The sequence below is a fragment of the Lissotriton vulgaris genome, chromosome 10 (genome assembly GCF_964263255.1).
Source record: "Lissotriton vulgaris chromosome 10, aLisVul1.2, whole genome shotgun sequence".
Lineage (NCBI taxonomy): Eukaryota > Metazoa > Chordata > Amphibia > Caudata > Salamandridae > Lissotriton > Lissotriton vulgaris.
In genome coordinates this window covers 901,645,235-901,668,337 of record NC_141698.1, presented here as the reverse complement: position 1 = coordinate 901,668,337, position 23,103 = coordinate 901,645,235, and the positions used below count along the sequence as shown (strand labels likewise).

Sequence of the window (23,103 nt, the reverse complement as noted above, 5' to 3'; positions counted from 1 at the left end):
CTTTGAATATTGCCTACATGCCTGCCCTGCTGAAGGATTCCAAACTCTAAAAAAGTGACTAAGTGATCTTAGATATCTTGAATAGACAAGGGCAACAAAAGTACACTACTACCAAGTGGACTTCCCTGGTAACGAAATTCGAATTTCCCCTGCTCTGAGCTTTTCCTACCAAAACCTACAGCTTCACTGGGACCGTGTCCAATGGCTAGAGACTAAAGGCCAGATTTATATCTTGGCGGTATAGGTACTCCCTCGCTGCTAGCCTCAAATCTCACCTAGGTCCCGGTCTACTGTGATCAGGAGTCCATGCATGGCATTTAAATGCTTTTTTGCACTGCTTTCAATTTAAATTTAAAACAATCCGTTTTCTGCTTACTATTATTGAGTTTTTAGTGCTTTGGTGTCAATATATTTATTACAATTTTGTCTATTTTCAAATTCAGTTTGGCATTTTTATTTTGTTGTTTTTTGACATTATTTAAGTTTTTCACATTGTCGTACGATAAGCTTGTCATCTGTGCCATAGCTACCAGGGGGATGAGCTCCTATTAATACAGAGAATTAAGGGTTCACCCTGACAAGGACTGTGAGTATTACTTGAAATGGGTCGTCACGCCAACAAACTAATAACCACATTTCAAATACCCATCCAAAGAACATTTGTTCGACAAGCCTTGGTTGTTTTTCAATTAGTTTGTACTTGTACAATTATATTTACCAAATTATTTTTGATATATGCTCTGTATTCTTTAACTCTACATCTGTATGTCTGGTTCTGCACCTGTAGTGATGCATCTCTCTACCCCATAAGGGTTCCCAAGTTTAAGCCTTCTTACAATGCTATCTTACCAAACAATAAATTACAGATATCTTCAATAAATCTGTTGCCAGTGTTCAGGTGCCGGTTGCCAGATTGTAGTAGGAGCTCGACCTTGGTTATAAGTGTATTTTGTCAACAGCCCCTTGACCACAAAAATGTTTCAATGCCCAGAAAAATAGAAACATTCATTGAAATGACCAATTCGGATATTATATACCAAATTTGGAAATGACACTTTTAGAAAGTTGTCATTTTCCTGTCTAAAACCCAAATACTGCCAGTGTCCAGCTGTCACCTACCCCCTAATGATTCCTTCTTGTGGTCAATCAATCAATCAATCATTTAATTTGCAAAGCGCACTACGTACCCGTAAGGGTTTCAAGGCGCTGGGGAGGGTGGTGGGGGGGTTGCTGCTGCTACTGGTCGAAGAGCCAGGTCTTGAGTTGTCTCCTGAAAGTCAGCAGGTCTTCGGTTTGTCATAGGTAGAGGGGGAGGGTGTTCCAGGTCTTGGCGGCGCAGTGGGAGAAGGACCTGCCTCGGGAAGTGGTTCTGCGGATGTGCGGGACCATGGCCAGGGCGTGGTCAGCAGAGCGGAGTTTCCTGTTGGGTACGTAGAAGGAGAGTCGACTGTTGAGATAGGCTGGTCCGGTCTTGTGGAGTGCCTTGTGTGCGTGGATCAGGAGTTTGAAGGAGATTCTCCTGTCGACGAGGAGTCAGTGCAAGTTCCTCAGGTGGGGGGTGATGTGGTCGTGGCGCAGGACGTCGAGGATCAGGCGTGCAGAGGCATTCTGGATTCTCTGCAGTCTTTTGATGAGCTTGGACGAGGCTCCGGCATAGAGGGCGTTACCGTAGTTGAGTCTGCTGCTGACTAGGGCCTGGGTGACTGTTCTTCTTGTGTTTGTCGGGATCCATCTGTAGATCTTGCAGAGCATGCGGAGGGTGTTGAAGGAGGTGGAGGAGACTACGTTGACTTGTTTGGTCATGGTAAGTTTTGAGTCGAGGATGACTCCCAGGTTGCGTGCGTGGTCGGTGGGGGCCGGGGGGGTCCCCAGTGGTGCGAGTCACCATGAGTCATCCCATGCTGAGAGGTTGGACCCGAGGATGAGGATCTCCGTCTTGTCTGAGTTCAGCTTAAGTCGGCTTTCCTTCATCCAGTCGGCGACGGCCTTCATTCCCTGGTGGAGGTTGGATTTGGCGGAGAGAGGGTCCTTGGTGAGGGAGAGGATCAGCTGTGTCTCATCGGCGTAGGAGATTATTTTGAGGTCATGCTGTCGGGCAATGCGTGCTAGTGTTGCCATGTAGACGTTGAACGATTCGAAAAGGGGGTGGTGAAGAAACAGAGTGTCTGAATTAAGCAGACCACTCTTACCCAGTCAAGAGATCAGGGCTTGATCCATCACCGTTATTTAGCTCACTGCATCACCCCAGTTCAGAACCTGGCTATATGCAAATTAGGCTGACCCAGTGCCTCATGGGAACAGGGCAGACCAAACTACCAAGCCAATTCTTCACCGGAAAGGAGACAAGCTTCCGGGGACCGGTTTCTGGCATTTCAGCCGTCGTCGGCCCGGCTTGCTTGAATCCTGGTGGCGCAGTGAGCAATGGGACTCATATCTGAGTATACCCTGCCACACTTGTGGTGGCCAAAAACGATTCAAAAAGGGGGTGGTGATGAACAGAGTGTCTGAATTAAGCAGACCACTCTTACCCAGTCAAGAGATCAGGGCTTGATCCATCACCGTTATTTAGCTCACTGAATCACCCCAGTTCAGAACCTGGCTATATGCAAATTAGTCTGACCCAGTGCCTCATGGGAACAGGGCAGACCAAACTACCAAGCCAATTCTTCACCGGAAAGGAGACAAGCTTCCGGGGACCGGTTTCTGGCATTTCAGCCTTCGTCGGCCCGGCTTGCTTGAATCCTGGTGGTGCAGTGAGCAAGGGACTCATGTCTGAGTATACCCTGCCACACTTGTGGTGGCCAAAAACGATTCAAGAAGGGGGTGGTGATGAACAGAGTGTCTGAATTAAACAGACCACTCTTACCCAGTCAAGAGATCAGGGCTTGATCCATCACCGTTATTTAGCTCACTGCATCACCCCAGTTCAGAACCTGGCTATATGCAAATTAGGCTGACCCAGTGCCTCATGGGAACAGGGCAGACCAAACTACCAAGCCAATTCTTCACCGGAAAGGAGACAAGCTTCCGGGGACCGGTTTCTGGCATTTCAGCCGTCGTCGGCCCGGCTTGCTTAAATCCTGGTGGTGCAGTGAGCAAGGGACTCATGTCTGAGTATACCCTGCCACACTTGTGGTGGCCAAAAACGATTCAAAAAGGGGGTGGTGATGAACAGAGTGTCTGAATTAAGCAGACCACTCTTACCCAGTCAAGAGATCAGGGCTTGATCCATCACCGTTATTTAGCTCACTGCATCACCCCAGTTCAGAACCTGGCTATATGCAAATTAGGCTGACCCAGTGCCTCATGGGAACAGGGCAGACCAAACTACCAAGCCAATTCTTCACCGGAAAGGAGACAAGCTTCCGGGGACCGGTTTCTGGCATTTCAGCCGTCGTCGGCCCGGCTTGCTTGAATCCTGGTGGCGCAGTGAGCAATGGGACTCATATCTGAGTATACCCTGCCACACTTGTGGTGGCCAAAAACGATTCAAAAAGGGGGTGGTGATGAACAGAGTGTCTGAATTAAGCAGACCACTCTTACCCAGTCAAGAGATCAGGGCTTGATCCATCACCGTTATTTAGCTCACTGAATCACCCCAGTTCAGAACCTGGCTATATGCAAATTAGTCTCACCCAGTGCCTCATGGGAACAGGGCAGACCAAACTACCAAGCCAATTCTTCACCGGAAAGGAGACAAGCTTCCGGGGACCGGTTTCTGGCATTTCAGCCTTCGTCGGCCCGGCTTGCTTGAATCCTGGTGGTGCAGTGAGCAAGGGACTCATGTCTGAGTATACCCTGCCACACTTGTGGTGGCCAAAAACGATTCAAGAAGGGGGTGGTGATGAACAGAGTGTCTGAATTAAACAGACCACTCTTACCCAGTCAAGAGATCAGGGCTTGATCCATCACCGTTATTTAGCTCACTGCATCACCCCAGTTCAGAACCTGGCTATATGCAAATTAGGCTGACCCAGTGCCTCATGGGAACAGGGCAGACCAAACTACCAAGCCAATTCTTCACCGGAAAGGAGACAAGCTTCCGGGGACCGGTTTCTGGCATTTCAGCCGTCGTCGGCCCGGCTTGCTTAAATCCTGGTGGTGCAGTGAGCAAGGGACTCATGTCTGAGTATACCCTGCCACACTTGTGGTGGCCAAAAACGATTCAAAAAGGGGGTGGTGATGAACAGAGTGTCTGAATTAAGCAGACCACTCTTACCCAGTCAAGAGATCAGGGCTTGATCCATCACCGTTATTTAGCTCACTGCATCACCCCAGTTCAGAACCTGGCTATATGCAAATTAGTCTGACCCAGTGCCTCATGGGAACAGCGTCGGGCTGAGGGAAGATCCTTGTGGGATGCAGCAGATGATCTCGGAGGCCTCGGACCGGAACGGGGAGGCGGACTCTCTGAGTTCTGCCGGAGAGGAAGGAGGTCGTCCAGTCCAAGGCCTTCTCCTGTATACCTGCGTCTTGGAGTCATGTGCGTATTGTGCGGTGGCAGACGGTGTCGAAGGCGGCGGAGAGATCCAGGAGGATAAGGGCCGCCGTCTCTCCGTTGTCTAGAAGGATCCTGATGTCATCTGTGGCGGCGATGAGGGCGGTCTCGGTGCTGTGCTTGCTGCGTAATCCTGATTCGGAGGGGTCCAGGATGTTGTTATCTGTGATGTGACGGGTGAGCTGGGTGTTAACTATCTTCTCGGTGACCTTTGCTGGCAACGGAAGCAGGGAGATGGGTCGGAAGTTCTTGAGGTTGCTCGGATCGCCTAGGGTTTCTTCAGTAGGGCATTGATCTCTGCATGCTTCCAGTTCTCAGGGAAGGTGGTGGTCTCGAAGGAGAGGTTGATGATTTTGTGCAGGTGGGGTGCGATGGAATTGCTGGCTTTGTTGAAGATGTGGTGTGGGAGAGGGTCAGACGGGGATCCAGAGTGGATTGTGCCCATGGTCTTGATTGTGTCCTCGATGCTCACGTTGGCCCAGGTTGTCAGGGTGTCGAGGGCGGTGGGGTGCGGTGGGTACGGTACGGGGAGGTCTGCAGGGGTCGTCCCAGTTTGAAACTGTCATCGAAGTTGGTGATTTTAGGGTGAAAGAAGGTGGCGAGGGAGTCGCACCGGGCTTGCAATGGTGGGATGTCATTGGTGCTGAAGCTGGGGTTGGAGAGTTCCTTCACGATGGTGAAGAGCTCCTTGCTGTTGTGTGCTTTGTTGTCAAGGCGTCTGTAAAGGAGGTCCTTTTGCGGTCCTGATGAGGTGGTGGTGGTTGCGGATGGTGTCTTTGTGGGCAGCGCGGTTGTCCGGCGTATTGTCGCTGTGCAATATGTTCTCCAATTTCCAGCAGGTGTGCTTTGAGTCGAGGAGTTCTGGGGTGAACCAGCTGACTCTTTTGCTGGTGTCTCTGTTAGTGGGTTTTTCAGTGGGGCTACGGTGTTGGCGCAGTCGTGCATCCAGCGTTCAAGGGTGAGTGCACCATCATCGGGGTTGGTGGGGTTGCTCGGAGGGTTGAGTGTGAGGATACTTCAGTGACTTTGCCCCAGCAGCGGCGGGGGTCTGTAGGGTGCGGTGGTGTGTGAGGGGTTTTCAGAAGGAGAAGTGGATGCAGTGGTAGTCTGTCCAGGTGAGCATGATGATGAGGTCGGCGATGGAGTTGCAGAATTGAGGTTGGGGTCCTGGCGGTCTGTAGACGAGGGTGCCTCTTAGGGTGGTCCTGGGGTCCGTGTGGATCTGGAAGTGCATGTGTTCGGCAGTGCTGAAGGTGTCGTTGGTGTTTGTTGAGACCTTGATGGTGTTTTTGTGGACGATGGCGATTCCTCCGGCCCTGTTGGTGCGGTCTCTGCGGGTGATCTTGTACCCGTCTGGGATGGCTATGGCGATGTCTGGCAAGGAGGCTTCGTTCATCCAGGTCTCGGTCAGTAAGGCGACCTCCAGTGAAGCGGTGTCGAGTAGGTTTCAGAGTTCGACGGTGTATTTTTGTGCGGAGCGGGTGTTGATCAGGATGCATCTAAGCTGGTTGTGTTCCGTCGTGGCCGGCGTCTCGGGCCTTACGAGGCAGTAGAAGGCTGCAGTTCAGGCAGGTGAAGGGACCGTGGGTGCGCTTTGGGGCGGCCTTGCAGCAGGTGTGGATCCTTCCTGGGTTGAGAGCGACAAGGTCGTTGGTGTCGTAGCGGCGGCGGTCCTCGTTGCTGCTGCGGGGGGCAGGGGTTCTGGCGCTGGGCTCGGCGCGGTCCAGGTGCAGACGCGTGCAGGCGGGCTTGCCTTAGGCGCATCCACTGCGCGACCGCCATATATGGGGATATGGGGAGGGAGGAGCAGCTGGGAGGCGGGGGCGAGGCTCGGGTGGAGCGAATTTGTGTGTAAGGGTGGTGCCACAGGGGAAGCAGCAGCGGGGAGGGGGAGAGGAGACAGGCGCGGGGAATGGACTCGGGAAGGGGGCACAGAAGTCAGTACAAGGGGTACAAAATCAAGGGGGCACAGAAGTCATAGAAGGCACAGAAGTCAGTTGGTACAAAATAAAAGGGGGCACAGAGGTTGGCGAGGGGTACAGAATTCAAAAGGAGCACAGAAGCAAAGCAGCGAGCGGGGGCAGAGGGGCACAGAAGAAGAGCGGGCAGACAGTTACAGGCACACACAGCAAGCGGCAACGAACCTAAGGCCACCACTGGCCACCAGGGATAAGGCGCAGGTGGAGGCCTGCGGGTGGTGGAAGGCCTCGATTTCACCGGTGGCAGTAAAGACAGCAGGGTGCAGGCAGAGCTGCAGCGCTGGGGGAGCGACCTACCAGGAAAGGTCAAGGGTGAGATGAGTATTGCTCCCAGAGAGTGGAGAATGGACTCTGGGTGTGGGGAAGTAGCCTCTTCCCTTGACCTTAATGCCTGGGAGCTGTGCTCATTCCCTTCCTAATATTCAAATAATGCGACCTTGTCACTGGCAGATGAAGCTCACATCAAGGCCTGCCTCTCTTTTGTTGTTCTAGTCAGTTTGGCACCAAATCCAGTGCAAGGGGCCAAAACTGGTTTATCTGGTGGAACAATGCTTGCTCGCCATGCACAGTTTGGCACTTGGCCTCAAAGTGGACCCCACAGACTTTGCCTCAGATTCTCTGGGACCTGTGAAGAATCAGAAAAAGGACTGTTATGCTTTCTGAAGAACCAGGAGAAAGACTGGACCTGCATACCATGAACCTAGGACTCTAGAAGTGACTCTAATGGTCAGTTGGCTGACCACCTGTAAGAGCTGCAAGGTCACAACAAGCATCCAGAGGCACTTGCCCTGCAACGTACTGGTACCAACTGTCTCTGCCCTGTACCCTGATGCTGGCTTCTGATGGAGTAAGTCCTAGCTGCTAAGTGGTGCCCCCTGGGTCCTAGACTCTTAGCGGGTGTTATAAAATTATTTCTGACCTCAAACTGAAAGATCTGTGACTTCATAAGGTTTTGCAAATTTTCTGACTGCATAACCGATGGAGACCGGGGTCACCCTCAAAGCTGCAGCTGTGTATATCAAATTGCTAGTCAGCTTGCTGGTTTGCCCCACTAATCTTACTAAAAGGCTTTACTGATGCTGAGCCAAAGTCGATAAACTTTGAGAACTTGCTGGGCATGGACTACAAACTTCAAACTTCACCTGCCTAGAGCTTTTCTCATATTTATCAATGACCGCACTGGGATCCCACTCTTCAGCAACCCAACTCCATTGAGGCCCACTTCAGATCAAGCTTGCAGATTGACTGTCTGTTGAATGATCTCCTGTATAAGCTACAGGAACAGAATAAGCTTCCAGAGGCCTCTCTGCATCTTCCGATCTACCCAGCACCAACGGGACGTGCCTGGACCTGCCTGGATCTGCCTAGACCTGACTGGGCCTGTCTAGACCTGCCAGAACCCTGTTGCTTGCCTCAGCTGGAGTAAATTCTGATCCGCAAAAAGTGCCCCCTCAGGACCTAGACCTTTGGCTGAGATCAGAGCGTGCTCCCGCTGATAAAAACTGAAGGCACAGTAGTTTTGGGATCTCTGAGACCTCGAAGTGACCTCTTCACACCAAGAATCGACTCCCTGAGATGACCACATATATAAAGCTGCATTAAAACCTGGTCTTTGCTCCGACAGTTACAGTCCATGTTGATTGCCAACATTATTTCCAGTGACGACGTGCTCCTTGCGCAGACATCCTCTTTCTCACAGCTTCTGCCAATGTGAATGTCACCCTTCATGCAGGACTTGAGATGGTAACTCTTCAGGAGTAATAACCAGGTCCCTGTAACCAACCTGCACTCCATTGTGGTCAGCCCAACTTGTGACTTTCCCAAGTTCTGTGTGACACAATAACTGTAAGTGGTGCTTTGTGCTTGTTGGTGATATTTTCACCTAAAATTTTAAAAACTCATATCTCTGATTCTACTGATTCAACTGATTAGATGTTTGTTGTTTTGATGTTATAATAATGTTATAATATTTCATAATATATAATATTATAATATTTTTTTAATTGACTCTTTCTCTATATTGGTTTGTTTTTTCATTGGTTTTGTTTTTTCACTTCCTTCAGAGGGAACAAGTAACAAGGAATATTTGAATCAGGATTCATGACCTATAATCAGTTTGAAGAAGGTGATAAAAAGCTTCAGGAGAAATAAGGTGGTGTAGCAGGGCAGAAGCAAGATTCACAAATCTCAATTCCACATGATGAGTTCTATCAGTCAGTTCTCTCAATGATGGCGTTCTGAGGCAAACATCTTTCAGTAATTAAGAGGGAGAACAAGACAGCATAGGAAGACTGTACCACAATATCAGATGAACTTGCTGATTACCCACACTAAAGAATTTCGGTTATAAACAAAATACTCCAAGCATTTACAGTTATTCCAAGTAGGCAAACCACAATGTGATGTCATCAAATTGAAACAGCAGGGTTTGCTAAGCTATTCTTTTGTGAGTGCAAAATGTGTTTTCTTTGGCACGGCTCAATGACTGTCTACACGTAGTTTGAAATCATTGTATGCAAAGTTTTTCAAATTAGAATTTTATTTGACAATGCAGCTCACAATTAAGATCGGGGCTTGGCTTTACCTTGTGCTTATATATTTGGTTGTAACTTGATGCCTTACCTTGTTTCCAACACAATCTGCAGAGGATATTAGTCTGTGAGTCTTGAACCTATTGTGTTGGTCTCCCTCTGAGAACTTTATAAGTGAGTTTGTGAATATCCATTTTTACATGGGTTGGGGCACCAAAGTTTCCAGGCACTGCTTATCAGTGCATTTGGCACATAATGTACATCAGTATTAGGTACTTCCTTGTCTGTGTAACCTGTCCGGGATCAGCCTCTCCTGGAGACTTCTCTTCAACCTTTAGGGCAAAGAACCTTGTCAAAGCACTATGTTTTTCAAATGGCAAGCTGGAATGAGTGCACTATACCCAGGTGTGAAGTCTCCAAATCTAGCCAATAAACAGCCTGCCCCATTTTCCTTCAAACAGGGTCTGACAACCATCTTATCATGGCACAGGGAAGTCATTTTATGACATGATCCCAAATGTGGTCTGAGAAAGTGAGGACAAATTTGTATATCATTTTAAGTCATACTTACCCTCCTAATTCCATTCAATGTTTACCTTAAAATATGTGGTGTTTAAAATGTTTACTTTGCTAAGTTGGACAGCGGGTTGGTTGTTGTACCCACCTGGGTTGAGGCAGGCAGTTGCTGCCTTGATCAAGCTAAAGCTGGAATCGTGGCAGATGCAGCCCCAACTGGGAAAGTAAGGTTGCAACCAGATTGGTCTGATTCAGTAACTATAGCTGGTACAACCAGGCCAAAAGTCAGTTGCAGCCTCAGAAGGGTTTATGCCGCAGCCATAATAGATGCAGCCAAGACTGAGATAATAGGAAGTTGTAGCAAGTTTGGGCCAATGCAACAACCATAGCCGATACAGCTCTGACTGGGCCGATAGGCATACACTTGAAGCAGATTCCACCAGGAGCCATTTTTCAGGTCACATTTAGCTCACTCTCAGGTTGTCAGTTCTCTCTGGATGTTCCTCAGTCTCTTAAACACTGGGTCTTTTTCCGTCACAACACACTCTTCTCCTGTAGGTCCAGGCAAACTTCTAACCTTTCTCAGCAGGCAGACCGGCAGATACCCGGCTCCTACAGCAGAAAGTGCAGACTTCAAGTGAATTCCCATAATCTCTGGGTGAGTGGGTGTCACACAGACACCATCCCTAGTCACACGGTAGTCATGTGAGTACCCTGTGGAGCTTGTCTGTCTCTGGTCATGAACGACTTGGAAGTGGATTATAGTGGGATGGTGTGGCTCACACTTTTTATGCAACTTATAGACTGGGGACATGAATCCACTGTCTCAAACTTCAGAACAAGTTTCAGCTGGCTCTGTTTTCAAGTGTCCTTCTGAGGATGCTCACCAGGCATATCATATCTGTAGAGTGATGGTTATTTTCAAAACTAATTAATATTGTAAAGCAATGGTCAATTTATTTTCTAGCTAGATGATGCATTGAATTTGTTGGCTGCTGTTGCTGTTGACCATGAGTGAGCCAATTTGTGTTTTTTTTCTAGAAATACTTCAACTACTACATGATTGTAAAATAATAGTATATTTTTGAGTATATACCTCAAATAATAATCGCAATCTGTGTCAGGCTGCACCACTAAAGTCAGTGATAGAATATGTGCTCAGCCCTCTGGAAGCCTAACACAGAGCAGCCAGGCGTAACTTTGAGACAATGATTAAAGTATCAATGTAAATGTAAATGTGGCGTATTTGTATAGCGCGAACAGTGACCCGGAGGCATCCCGGCGCTTGTACTCCTACCACAAGGGAACCCCTCCTGGCTTTTCCTTGTGGGGTGTCCACTCCTGGGCATCCCATGGTGAAACCAGGCATCCCTTGTGTATCAGGGGGCCTTTGTGGAGACTATGCAAGCTATTGCCCAGAGTTGCAGCGTGGGACCCATGCTTAGAATCAGCACTGAGGCGAGAATATCCGGTCAGAGGAATTTAAGCCCGAAACCCGCCGAGGCGGGAATCAAACCCTGGTCCCTGGCCAGCGTTCTGCATCAAGGTCTACCGCTTAAGCATTGAGCCACACTTCTCCACTTCTCAATGCAGTACTTAAACAATTACAAGCTGAAAACACAACACAAAAACATTCCCAAACCTATTTAGAAAATGAGAGAATATTGTAAAAGTTAAAATAACACCAAAACGTAAAAAATCCAATAAATCGAACCAAAGTTATGTTTTTTAAAATTTGGATTTAAGAATAGCACCAAAAAGCCCAAGCACCAACCGCAGGTATCTGGTTGCTCTAGACAGGGTCAAAGTCAAAAGCTAATATGGACTGTGAGGGAGTGTGAGTCACTACCTTTAAAGACCAAAAGCTTTGAAGAGATCAAATTTATTCAGCAGGGCCAGGCAGCAGGCTGCCTCTGACAAGGAGCTCGACGATGCAAGGGAGTCACGGCATGCAGATTCGAAGTTGATCGGAGGTTGCTCAGTGTTGAACCTGATAATGCTGTCAATGAAGGTCTTTGACATTGAGTGGATGCTGCTCAGCATCACGTCCAGTCAAGCCGTCAATTGTAGGATGCTCGGTATTGAATCCAGTGAATCTTTTAGTTATGCACCAATGATGCTCATTTCCAATAATGATCATCTGAAAGATTTACTAAAAAGTTAGAAAAATCAATTGGGAGCCTTGTTCATTATCCTGAACATCACAAAAATCAATATCTTCACCTCCTTAATGATACTAGCTATCAATTAGATACTAAAGTGATTCCTAAAACTAAATTTCACCCAGACTGAATTCACTAATCAGCGCAAGCAGCAATCTTTACAAAAATTACAACTGCCATCAAGTATGCAAAGTTTGCTTCAAGATGAACATCAAAAACAAAACTAAGATCACCTGGCGCCAGCTGACAGTGATTGCAAAGGAAAGCCTTTATTTCCAGAAACCACCTTTAGTTTACCGGAATAGGTATTGGTCTTTGACAAAAACAATTCAAGCAAAACCTTGCTTTCAGGAATCCTGAAGACCCACCTGAAACAACTGAAGGGTATCCTTCAGTCTGAAGACCTGCCTCAGCAAAGGTCTTCAGGATTTTATTATGAAATACATGAATCATTCTACGCCATCTCATTATAAATCTGACAGGTTAGATCTTTTACCCAATCTTTGATAAATGTGGAAACGTATCTATTCAAGCAAAACATAGTTGTTTAATTTTACCCATATCTGCTTCATCTCCATCAACCCCACCACTCCCTGTCAATTGCATTTCCTTTGCACTTTTTATTTCATAAATTCTGACCTTTTGATTTCCCAGTATTTGGAGGCAAAATCCAGTCTTTTTTAAACTACATTTCTACAGTTTGTATGGTTGAGGTGTCCGGCAAAGCAGCCACCTTCCAGTTAGTGAGGTGGAAATCACAAAGGATACCTTGGGAATTGCTACTAACTGGCAAAATGAAAAATGTCAACAACACTATCACATACCATTTCAGTATAGAATATTTATGAAATACGAACCATAAAGGAGGGATATTGAAAGGAATTGCAATAAAACAGGACCTACATTTAAGGGGGAAGTCACAGTATATCAAAATTAATCCATTTCATGATTCCATGTTGCAAATGATGTTATCCATCAGTTGGCTAACACGTTTGGCTGCAATTTTTTATTCAATCTCCCACATAGATTTTCTTCCTGTGAGCTTATACCCGACCTCTCTGCTTACAATGTTTTGCAGATTGACTTGTGTTCTCCCTGGACTGGAGCCGGACGGCCCAATTGCCGATGTCTTTTCCCATGGTAAATGCCATTAGGCACTCCTTACGATTTTAATTCACTGTGCTGCTGTGTATTGAATCACTCACTACACCTCATTATTTCAGATAAACCTGCCCCACCACATCACCCCCGTCCTGATGAAGAGCCCGTTGTAAGGTCTTACGGATAAATAAACTTCATGTTTGGGGTGGAAACATCGACATCTTATCCCTCGGTCAGCTTGCGCCACCGATTCTCAGGATATCTACAAAAGCGCATGGAGCATGGTTTCGCTTGAATATGCTATGAACATTGATTGTTGCTGTTTCAGCTGGCTCTATTTTGAAGCCAGGGCTGAGTAACCTATTAAGTTTCAAGTTGAGAACTAGCACTGTTTACTTTGTAAAAACCTTGCACATTTCCTTCTCTCACTCTTCACCCCATCGCACTCCTCCACTCCCTGGGGCACTAATGAATTTTGAATACGAGATGTAATGTCTGTATGATATAATGCACCTTCATGCACATTGGGATTAAGTAACAGGGTGCTAACAAAGTATATGCATTTGTGTTTCTCTATCTGTTTATATATATAAAAAAGTATTCCTTGTTCTGACTAAATACTGTTTACTGGGACCACTCTCTCAATGTCCCGTACTGCACCCAGGTCCCAGCGACTTTAATGGGTATACCCCCTTTTTTATAAAAATTGAACAGTCACCCCACTCTTTAAAAGTGTCACTTCCTGCATGTCATCTTTTAAGAGACCATTCAAAATAATCCTTGCACAATTATCGCAGAATATCAAGTCCAACTCATCAATGGCTCAGATTGTCCCCTCACAGAAACTGAGCAGGTGATGGTACTTTGACTGCCACTTTCATTATATTGAAAGACTTTCAAAGGTGAATAATCTTTATTGCAGGACCCATTGGAATGCCCAATTCCCCCATCCATTACCCAGTTCCACTATCTTTGTAAATTATAGTCACTTGTTTTAGGGTCCTGAGCAGTCAACTAAGCATACATGCTCAGTTCAGACCATAAAAACAGGTATTGTTCTACAGAAAAAACAACTCAAAGGGTCATTGGTTAGGCAATCTGATATTTAGTTGACGCAAAAAAACAACTTAAACACTGCTCAATATTCCAAAATGGGTTCACTAGATTTTAAGGGCTTGCTTTGCCTTTGTGTCACACAAGGTAACACAAGACAATTCTAGCCCTTAAATCAGATTTACTACGACACGCAGAGCCACCTTGCGTGGCTCTACGTAGCATAGTAAATCTAGAAAAATAGAATGCAGGGGAAGTTGCTGACATTCGTTACTCTGCGCTCAGAAGGTGTTTCATGGGCAGAGTGTGGGTATTCCCACACATCTACCCATGTTTTTTTTTCTATTCCCAGATTTTCTAACACCAGTGCACCTGGGATGTGTCAAAATGCTAGGTCTGCTCAGTTGAGGCATGACGAGTAGAAATATCTTAATTTCATCTCTCTATTTCCTCTTTCTGCATGTGCTTCATTGTGCATCACACACAGAAATAAATACATGCTTTAAGGAATTGTATTTGTGCAGGCACCATTGCACTGTGATGCAATGGTTCTTGCATTGGTGCTAGGCTGCACTCAGTGCACCAGCACAGAGGGAGTGGAGAAATGCACCATATCTTAGCAGATAGGATGCATTCCTTCCATCTCTATTTGATGAAACACAGAAAGCTGTTTTGTTCCATTGCATTGCAACAAATCTTTGTAAATCTGCCCTTCTGTCACCAAATAAATGATCTCTTACTTTGTTACTGATGCTACAGGGTGGCCAAAAGAAATGCAATGGCACTGTAAATAGACATTGTTGTGCCCAATTCCTCAAGTTTGAAAACAATGCCCTTCCCACATTATGACTCTACCCATTGCACCACCCTCTGAAGAGTCCCAAACGCCTCCCCATTATCAACCTTTCCAAAAGAAGATAGTGAGTAGGTATTACAATGGTAGCAGTGACAATAGATTGTTGCACATTCTCATACAGTATGCAGCAGTTTGTAAAAGCAGTGCCTGTGTTAGAAAAACATATTAATATGAGCAAAGATGTGGTGCTTCCACAATCCAAACCACCTTGCCACCTAAGGTGTTAGATGTGGGCACCCCAAAATTGGGATCACCTACAGTTAAATTCACAAAGAAGGTTGGGGCACAAACTAATATGTGGATGATATCGCCCTGTTTCTTAAACCAAAGTGAGATATTTAGGAGAAAAATGTGGGGATTTTCCAAGAGCTTCAGGATCTAGGTTGATAGAGAATACATAAGTGAAAAACTGGAATTTTGTTTTGTAACGGTGCGCCAGACACTTTATTACCTGAATTCTATTCTCTAATTAACACAAGAACAAAGCACTATCTAGGAATATATGATTTGATTTGATTGTTAAATTTATAAAGCGCAACGAATGCCCGGAGGCGTCTTGGCGAGAATGTGAACAACTTGTACATATTGAATTACGAACCATGAATTCACAAAATTAAGTTGCTGTTTGCCAAATGGACTCAATTGCCTCTTTCATTAAGTGGGTGTGTGGCCTTAATTCGCATGTCAATCCTGCTTCTTTAAAAAAAATTGTTTTCAGAAATTCCATATGCGCGGCAGATGACATTCTTCAAAGAGTTGGAAGGTCTGTTTTCGACTTCTTTCTAGGCAAATAAAATACCTAGGCTGCCACTAAACACTTAATACAGACCAAATCTGGAAGGAGGTATGGCGCTTCCTAACTTACAGGAATATTACTATGCAATTTTGCACTTAATAATTACAGATTAATTAGCTGTTTCGGTCTGTCTAGTACATATAATTTTTTATGATAAAATCTTTTACAAGAACATAGGGCCATATGTATCAAGCACAAATGCGTTTGCAAACGCCGGAATTTCCAGAATTTCGGCGTTTGCGAACGCATTTGTGCTAAATGGTATGTATGTAGCAAATGTGCGTGCAAAATAAGAAATAGCAAAATTTGCGATTCCTTATTTTGCAATTGCATTTAAGGAATCGCAAATTTTGCGATTCCCTAAAAGCAATGTAAGAAGCCCCAAAAAAGTGCAATTTCACCTTAAGGAATCGCAAATTACCACCAACTTTAAGTTGGTGGTACTTTGCGATATCTTTGAAAAATGCGCTATTTTGCATTTTTCAAATGTGAAGGAAATACATGCCCATAGGGCATGTATGTGCGCCACATGTGCACCCATGCTTTTTTCAGGGGTGCAACAGGGTGTCCTTTGGACCCCCCGCACCCTTGAAATTGCATTCTCAATTTGCGATTCGCAAATTGCGAATCGCAAACTGAGAACGTCTTCCCATTCATTCCTATGGGTCTCTAGGCGCTGTCGAAGGTGGGGGTAATTGGACCCATATTGTCTTGGACTGTCTGAAAATAAAACAATTTTTGGACGATATTGAGAAATACTGTAAGGACAATTTAGACACAGGGGGAGATATAGACATCAACATTGCTACTATAGGACAATCCCTGAATATTATAACCAGCCTTTTACAGGAAAAACATCTATTTATTAATGCCTTAGCAGCCAGGTCTTTGATATTGCAGAATTAGCAGAATAAAAGCACTCCAACTTTTCAGCAATGGATCAATAAAACGTGTAGAGTTCGCGACTTGGAAAATAGGTATGCTTTAAGGTCAGGCTCCTACACGATGTATAAATGAATATGGAAATTCCTTTGATGTTCACCGGGGGGTGGGGGGGGGGGAAAGGCGTCGTAAAATATGAACATATTATTCTTGGAAAGCTAGAAGGCCATAGAGGAATGTGCACCAGTAAATTCTGATAAGACTTTGTAATTGTTTACTGTGAACTCATAAAGCAATATTTTTCCTTCTTTTGTATATTTTTTAACTGTATTTAAACTGCAATTAATGTTATAAAATTTAAGATGTGAGAACTAATCGTATCAAAGAGTTTAAGAATTGGAAGGTCATTTGGTGAAGAAGGGAGGTAAATGTGAAGGCAGGGAATTCTGGAGAGGGAAGGGCGCATGAAGCAGTAGACGAGAGTAGGGATGGAGGATATTAAGATGGAAGAGGAGAAGGAAAAAAGTTGACAGGAGAGGCTCAGGAACAGGACTCTAGGGTTAGAAAGAGGGAGGTGTGAGAGAAGTGAGAAGCCAGGAAAATATTATGGTGGAGAGTGGGAATGGAGAACAGGAAGTTGGAGGGTGCAGGAGCCTAAAGGCTGAGGGTGATCAAAGATAGTAATGTGAAAGGAGGGAATCAAGCAACAAAGAAATGGGAATGGACATAGTTGAAAAACTGAGAAGAATAGAGATCGGAGAAGCAGAAAGAGCAGGTGATAGAGGGATTGAGGGTGTTGCTGGAAAAAAGTTCAGTTGGAGGGCAATATGTTTGAAGAAGGAGCTACATTTCTTCAGGAATAAACTTAGATTAAAAAGAAATGATTTGATTGATGTTTGAAGGTCATACTGTCATTAAATGTAACCACAAGTGATTTTCCAGAGGATCGGAACTACTCTAGAGTAGTGCAAAATAAGCATGGGCGAATTTTGCGAATTCGCAATCCGCGAATATGCGGATTTGCAAATTTGCAATCTGCAAAATTCGCAAATTCGTGCGAATTTGCAGATTTTTTAATTTTTGCGTGTTCGCGGGTGTTCGCGGGGCGCTTTGCGTGTTCGCGCGTGTTTTCGCGAGGCGCTTTGCATTTTCGCGGGGTCTTAATTTGCCTGGTTAATCACTGCCACCCTCTCGTTTTTTTTGCCCATCTGCCCTCTGTACCACTCGTTTCTGTGCCCTTCTGCCCTCTGCCCCACTCATTTTTTGTCCCCTTCTGCCCTCTGTCCCACTTTTGTGCCCTTCTCCCTCAGCCCCACTTAGAATGGCGCCGGCAAGCTGCCAGCGCCATTCTAAAATAGTTACAAATAGCTTCAACAGGAAGCACTAATAGATAAAGTAAAGCAGGTGCTCTAGTTGAAGGTCAAATTAAGTTACGCAATCATTAATCACCCCAAGTTTGGGGTGATTAATGATTGTGTAACTGAATTTGAGCAGCACTTGCTTTACTTTATCTGTTAGAGCTTCCTGTTGAAGCTGACTTTTGTAACTATTTTAGAATGGCTCTGGCAGCTTGCCTGGGCCATTCTATAAGAGTTACAAAAGACAGCTTGAACTTTTGACCCAATCCATTCCGCTCACGGATTTTGCGGGAACTTCGCGAATCTCGCGGATTGCGAATTTACAGCAAATCCGCAAAATCCGCGAGCGGAACGGATTTTCCGCCCATGCTTAGTGCAAAACCCATTAAGCCAATGAATTACCACATAGGATCTAAACGTTCTCTTTGATCAATTCATCAGTGGTTAGTTTCTTTTTAATCATTATTATACATTTTACAAATGCAGAATTCAAAACTATGTCATTTGATTTTAGACACCTTATAAGTGCTTGTCTGCAAGTCCGAATTCCACGCATATTAAAATGCCACTTGAGTGTCACTCTTCTTTCATCCTTCAATTTTGAAAATATGCAAAGCAGATGGATAATATTCTCTTGCCCTGCATTACATAATCTGCAGGGGATTTGTTCTGTTGTATGCAGCAATGGCAGTGTGTGACATGTTCCTGGAAAAAGACCAAATCGAGCTTTCAAAAAAATCTTTTTAAGCTTTAACCTGTTTACCGCGGTCGGCATTCCGCTGCGGTGCAGGCGTTCTACTGAGTGGGCAGGGCTGCGTAGACCGTTTGTCGTGCTCAGCACTCAGAAGGTAGTGCTCGCGTCGGCCAACGGCGGATGTGAGCACGGAACGGGTTAAGGACCAGGGTGTTTTTAAGTATGATTTTGCCTTAACGAATTTGTACTCATTCATTTGTGCCAATGAATGCAACCTTTTTACAAATGGTTCTTTATCTTTATGTAACAATATTTTATTCATAGTTTTTTTTTAAAGATTCCATAGTTTTAGGCATATCCCAAATCGCATGTGCTGAATATTTGTCTAGGGTAACTTGTAAATACTTCCAAGCTTGAGATTTCCAGTTTGTTTGTATATCCTCCCATAGCAATTTACACAGTTGGCTAGAGTAATTTATTTAAATTTTTCTCCACACTTTTATGAGTTGGCCTTTCCTAGCAAATAACTGATTCGATAATCCAAATTCCAATCTAATTTGGGCCGATGAGGCATTCTGCGGAAGATGGTAAAGTGACATTAAAGTCTTTAGTCACTGCATTATTGATATAGTGTCTTTGCCACACAGTGCTTCACTACGGTATGCCAAATTTGGTAATCATTTTGCAGAAACCACTTTTAGGAGCGGTAGATTACTAGGTTCCCATAAGGACAATTGCAAAGTTTGAAGTACTGTCACCAGGGTTTTAGTTCTCCTTTGCATTTCAACCTTATATGAGTGAGATGATCCTTTGTCATCAAAGAGTACTCCCAAATATGTACATGTTCTCTTTTGCTCTAATAGTCAGCCTTGTAGATATCATTTGTGCTTATACTTTGTCACTGTGTTTTTGCTGACTTCCATTATTTTTACCTTTACCCCATTTATAACCATACCACTTGTCACAGAGTAACTTGATATCCTATTAATCAGACGTTGTAAACCTACCTTTGTTTGACTTTATAGGACAACATTGTCTGCATACAATAGGTTTGATATATGACTAACAGCTAATTTTGGTGGATGCGCATTTACCTCATCCATGGCTTGCGATAAATCTGATAAGAAGAAGACAAAAAGGCATGTGGCGAGTGCACACCATTGCACTCTTATTTGTAGGAATGGTTTATGAGACACATGAATTGTTACCTATTCATGCTCTAACCCAAGTATTTGCATATAATAATCGAATTGATTTAAGAAGGGCAGATGGTATTCCTTGTTTTTTCAGCTTTTCACGAAGTAGCTGCCTGTGTACACAATCAAAGGCCGATCTAAAATCAACAAAACATTAAAATGATGGTTGCTTCTTTGGTAGATATTTGGCTATTAATACTGACAACACTAATATATTTGTCACAGTTCCCAGGCCTTGAATGATTCCTGCTTGATTAAGCAGATGTTTCTGTTTTTCAGTAGCCCATGAAGATCGAAAGGATGATTGTTGTTCAGATTTTTGGAATTGAATCTTAAAATGTCTCTGCTTCTTAGGTGTTTATTATCACCAAATATATTTATAACAGATCATAGATACAGTGGGTATAGAGAATGGATAGCTTTGAAGGTTACAGAAAGTAGTTTGGCCTAATTCTGGTCTCAATGGGGAACAGTGGTGTACAATCAAAGTCATGAGTGTCTAAAACCATGCAAGTAGCTGACTGTAGGATGGCTCTGAGCAGTACAAGAGAGGATTTTAGGCCTCCGATGAGTATCGTGTTCCCAAAATTAATTTGGGAGATTACCTTGGACACATGGCAAAAACTCAATTGATCATATGAATAACCTGAGATTTTCAGTGTGATTTATGTTCATTCTATCAGATTTTCAAATTTTATTGATGTGTGATCATTCCAGATGGCTACTGATTTTATTTCAAATTAAAGAAATTGATTGAAATCAGTGGATTGAAGTTCATATAGCCATTTCTTGTTCAGTTTTTGATTCTGCTGTTGTGTCTGCTAGATGGGAATTCTGAGATTAATTCTGTCTTTTCCATATTGGGGCTGGGTATAATGATAGCGATCCAGCAGTGCAATTTCACTAAACAAGTTTTCAGGATGCAAATGTTTTGTATGGGGCTGGTTTTCAGGTATATTCAGGTGTCATCAGCATAATGGGAAATGTTGACACCTACTCCCTCTATTAGATCTTACAGCAGCTCCATGTACAGATTGAAAGTCAAAGGTACAATAATGGGGCTTTGTGGGACTCCAAAGGTAATGATCACTGAGCTAGCAGTGGCGGTATCTAATCTATTAAGGATGTTTCCTTCAAAACAAATACAGGTTTTGAGGCTGTCTGTATCATGCATCAAATAAATATAATGTGTGATTGACCACCCACAAACAGAATGGTGCAACCAGACTATCAAGCAAATGTTCAAAAAGTGGCAATGGCAATGGCGATGGCAAAAAATTAGGCAAGTTGTTGCTATGTGTTGTGTTCAGCCTCAGAAGAAAAACATAAACTTAATCAAGGTTTAATTCATTTGAATTATTTATTGGTACAAAAAATAGCAACATCCTTGCTATGGCGATAACAGAATAGGTCAGCATGGAAGTGCGAGATGAGGCATCCTTTTTTATCCATTGTCTTCAAGTTAAAGGAACACTAGTAATCCTTCTGAGAAATTGTGCATCAAACCTCCAATCCTCTGAAGACTTCCAAGTGAGATATTAGAACAAGATATTGGAGTAAGAACCTTGCAACCTGAGAAGACAGGGGTTGTACTATTACTAATATACAATATCAAACTACTTACCTATTTGCATGTGAAAGAAGCCCTGGGATCCATTACTTAACACATGGAAAAACCAGAGTGAGCAACTATAGAACAAACAATTCACATCAACCTGTTGAAAGAAAGTAATGATTCAGGTCAAGGCTATAACAGCTGAGGCAACTCCTGCTGAAGAGGATGTGTGTCTCGTTAGGAATCTAAGATCCTGGCATGATCTAGTATCACATTGTTTCTTCAGGAAGCCCAAAGGGAGACCTCAGGAACATGTTACCCCCAGTAGAAGATGTGTTCTCAATACTTCCAGAACATATCTCATTCATTGGCCTCAAAAGCAAGAAAGAGTCCTGTATTTTTGTTTGAGTGAGGCCCTATTGCATGCATACCTTATGCCTGGCAGAGAGAAGTTGACCAGGAAATAGAGAACATATGTGCATTGGATATCAATTATTATTTGGCCAGTGACAGATCCTCTCCCGTAGTCATAGTCCCAAATCCATTTATTTTTTGCATTGATTTCAGTCAGATCAACATGCTTTTTGATACATATTTGATCCCGTGTGTTGACAAACTAATAGGGCCATCCGGAAACTTCATCTACCTCAGTATGTTGTATTTGCAAAAGGAATACTGGCAGGTTTCCCATTAGACTTTCTGATTTTAAAATACATTGTGACTGTTGTGGTTCAAGGCCCTCCTTTTGGGGCTGCAGAAACCCGCTGCTACATTTCAATACTGGTGGATTGTCTATTAAAATAATATGAAGCCTTTACATTTGTCTACCTTGATAATACATTAATAACATAATGTTTAGCCATACTTGGGATAGTCATGTATAGATTTGCAGACAATGTTAAAGGTCCTCAGCAATACAGGGTTTATAACCAATCCCAACAAATGTATGTTTGCCACCCACCAGATATGCTACTAAGGGTACACTTTGTGTAATGGTCAGATCAGGCCCCAGACACATAAAGTTGAAGCTATTTAGCCTGCTACTGGCCTTTGACAAATAAAGACGTAAGGGTTTCCTGTGTTTCATTGGAAACAAGAGAAGGTTCATCTGTGATTTCTCTTGACTGTTTTACCCAAGAAGGCAGAGCCAAACAAGCTCATGTGGGGTCTCCCTAAAAACACACCTTACTCAAATTGAAACAGGTCTTAGTTCCCAACCGACTTTTCATTGCCTTCAGTTAAACTTTCCATTTGTCCCGCAGATTGAGGTTTCTGGGGTCAGAATTTGGACAGTCTTGTCTCTGATGTACTTCATGGCATTTTGTACTTTAGAAGGGATGTGCCATTAAAATACTATGCAGCAGTTGTGAAGGAATGCCTAGTCATGACATGGGCCAGGAAAGTTCTCAGATATTACCTATTTGAGCATTCACCCAATCTTCATGCTCTTCTAGTTGGCATTCAGTAAGACTCTAAAAATATGTCTTTCACTGTTTGTTTTATGTAAACCCTTTAATGTTTATATTTGTTCATAAGTCAGGATCTGCCTCGCATTGTTCCTTTACAGGGCCTTTGGGGGGCATCTTTGGTCATGTGCCTCATGCCCTGATATACAGGCTTCATGTCCTTTACTACAGATCCATATGTACTGCAGTCAAGGGTCACTGACAAGACTTTGAGTATGGCCACCAAGTCTGTGTACCGAGAGTTTCTGACCCCTGTAGTTCAGGTTGTGATGTTTTTTGAGACAGACAACGAGTTTTTCCATGGCCCAATACAGTCAGTACAGGATGCCGAGTTTTCTTCCGCAATATTATGGAAAAACACTGATTGGTACTGGCTTGCCAATATCCAGGGGCAGATAAGTAGAGTAAATTGTGATGGACTTCAGGGCTGTCTCACATTGGCTGCAAGAAAGCACACTCA

General features: G+C 44.2%; 1 protein-coding gene across 1 annotated transcript in view; it reads left to right on the top strand.

Annotated features, from left to right (window-relative positions):
* The window catches only part of LOC147688983 (calcitonin gene-related peptide type 1 receptor-like), a 2,326,554-nt gene that overhangs the window by 1,246,084 nt on the left and 1,057,367 nt on the right, over positions 1-23,103 (top strand). The window lies entirely within an intron of this gene.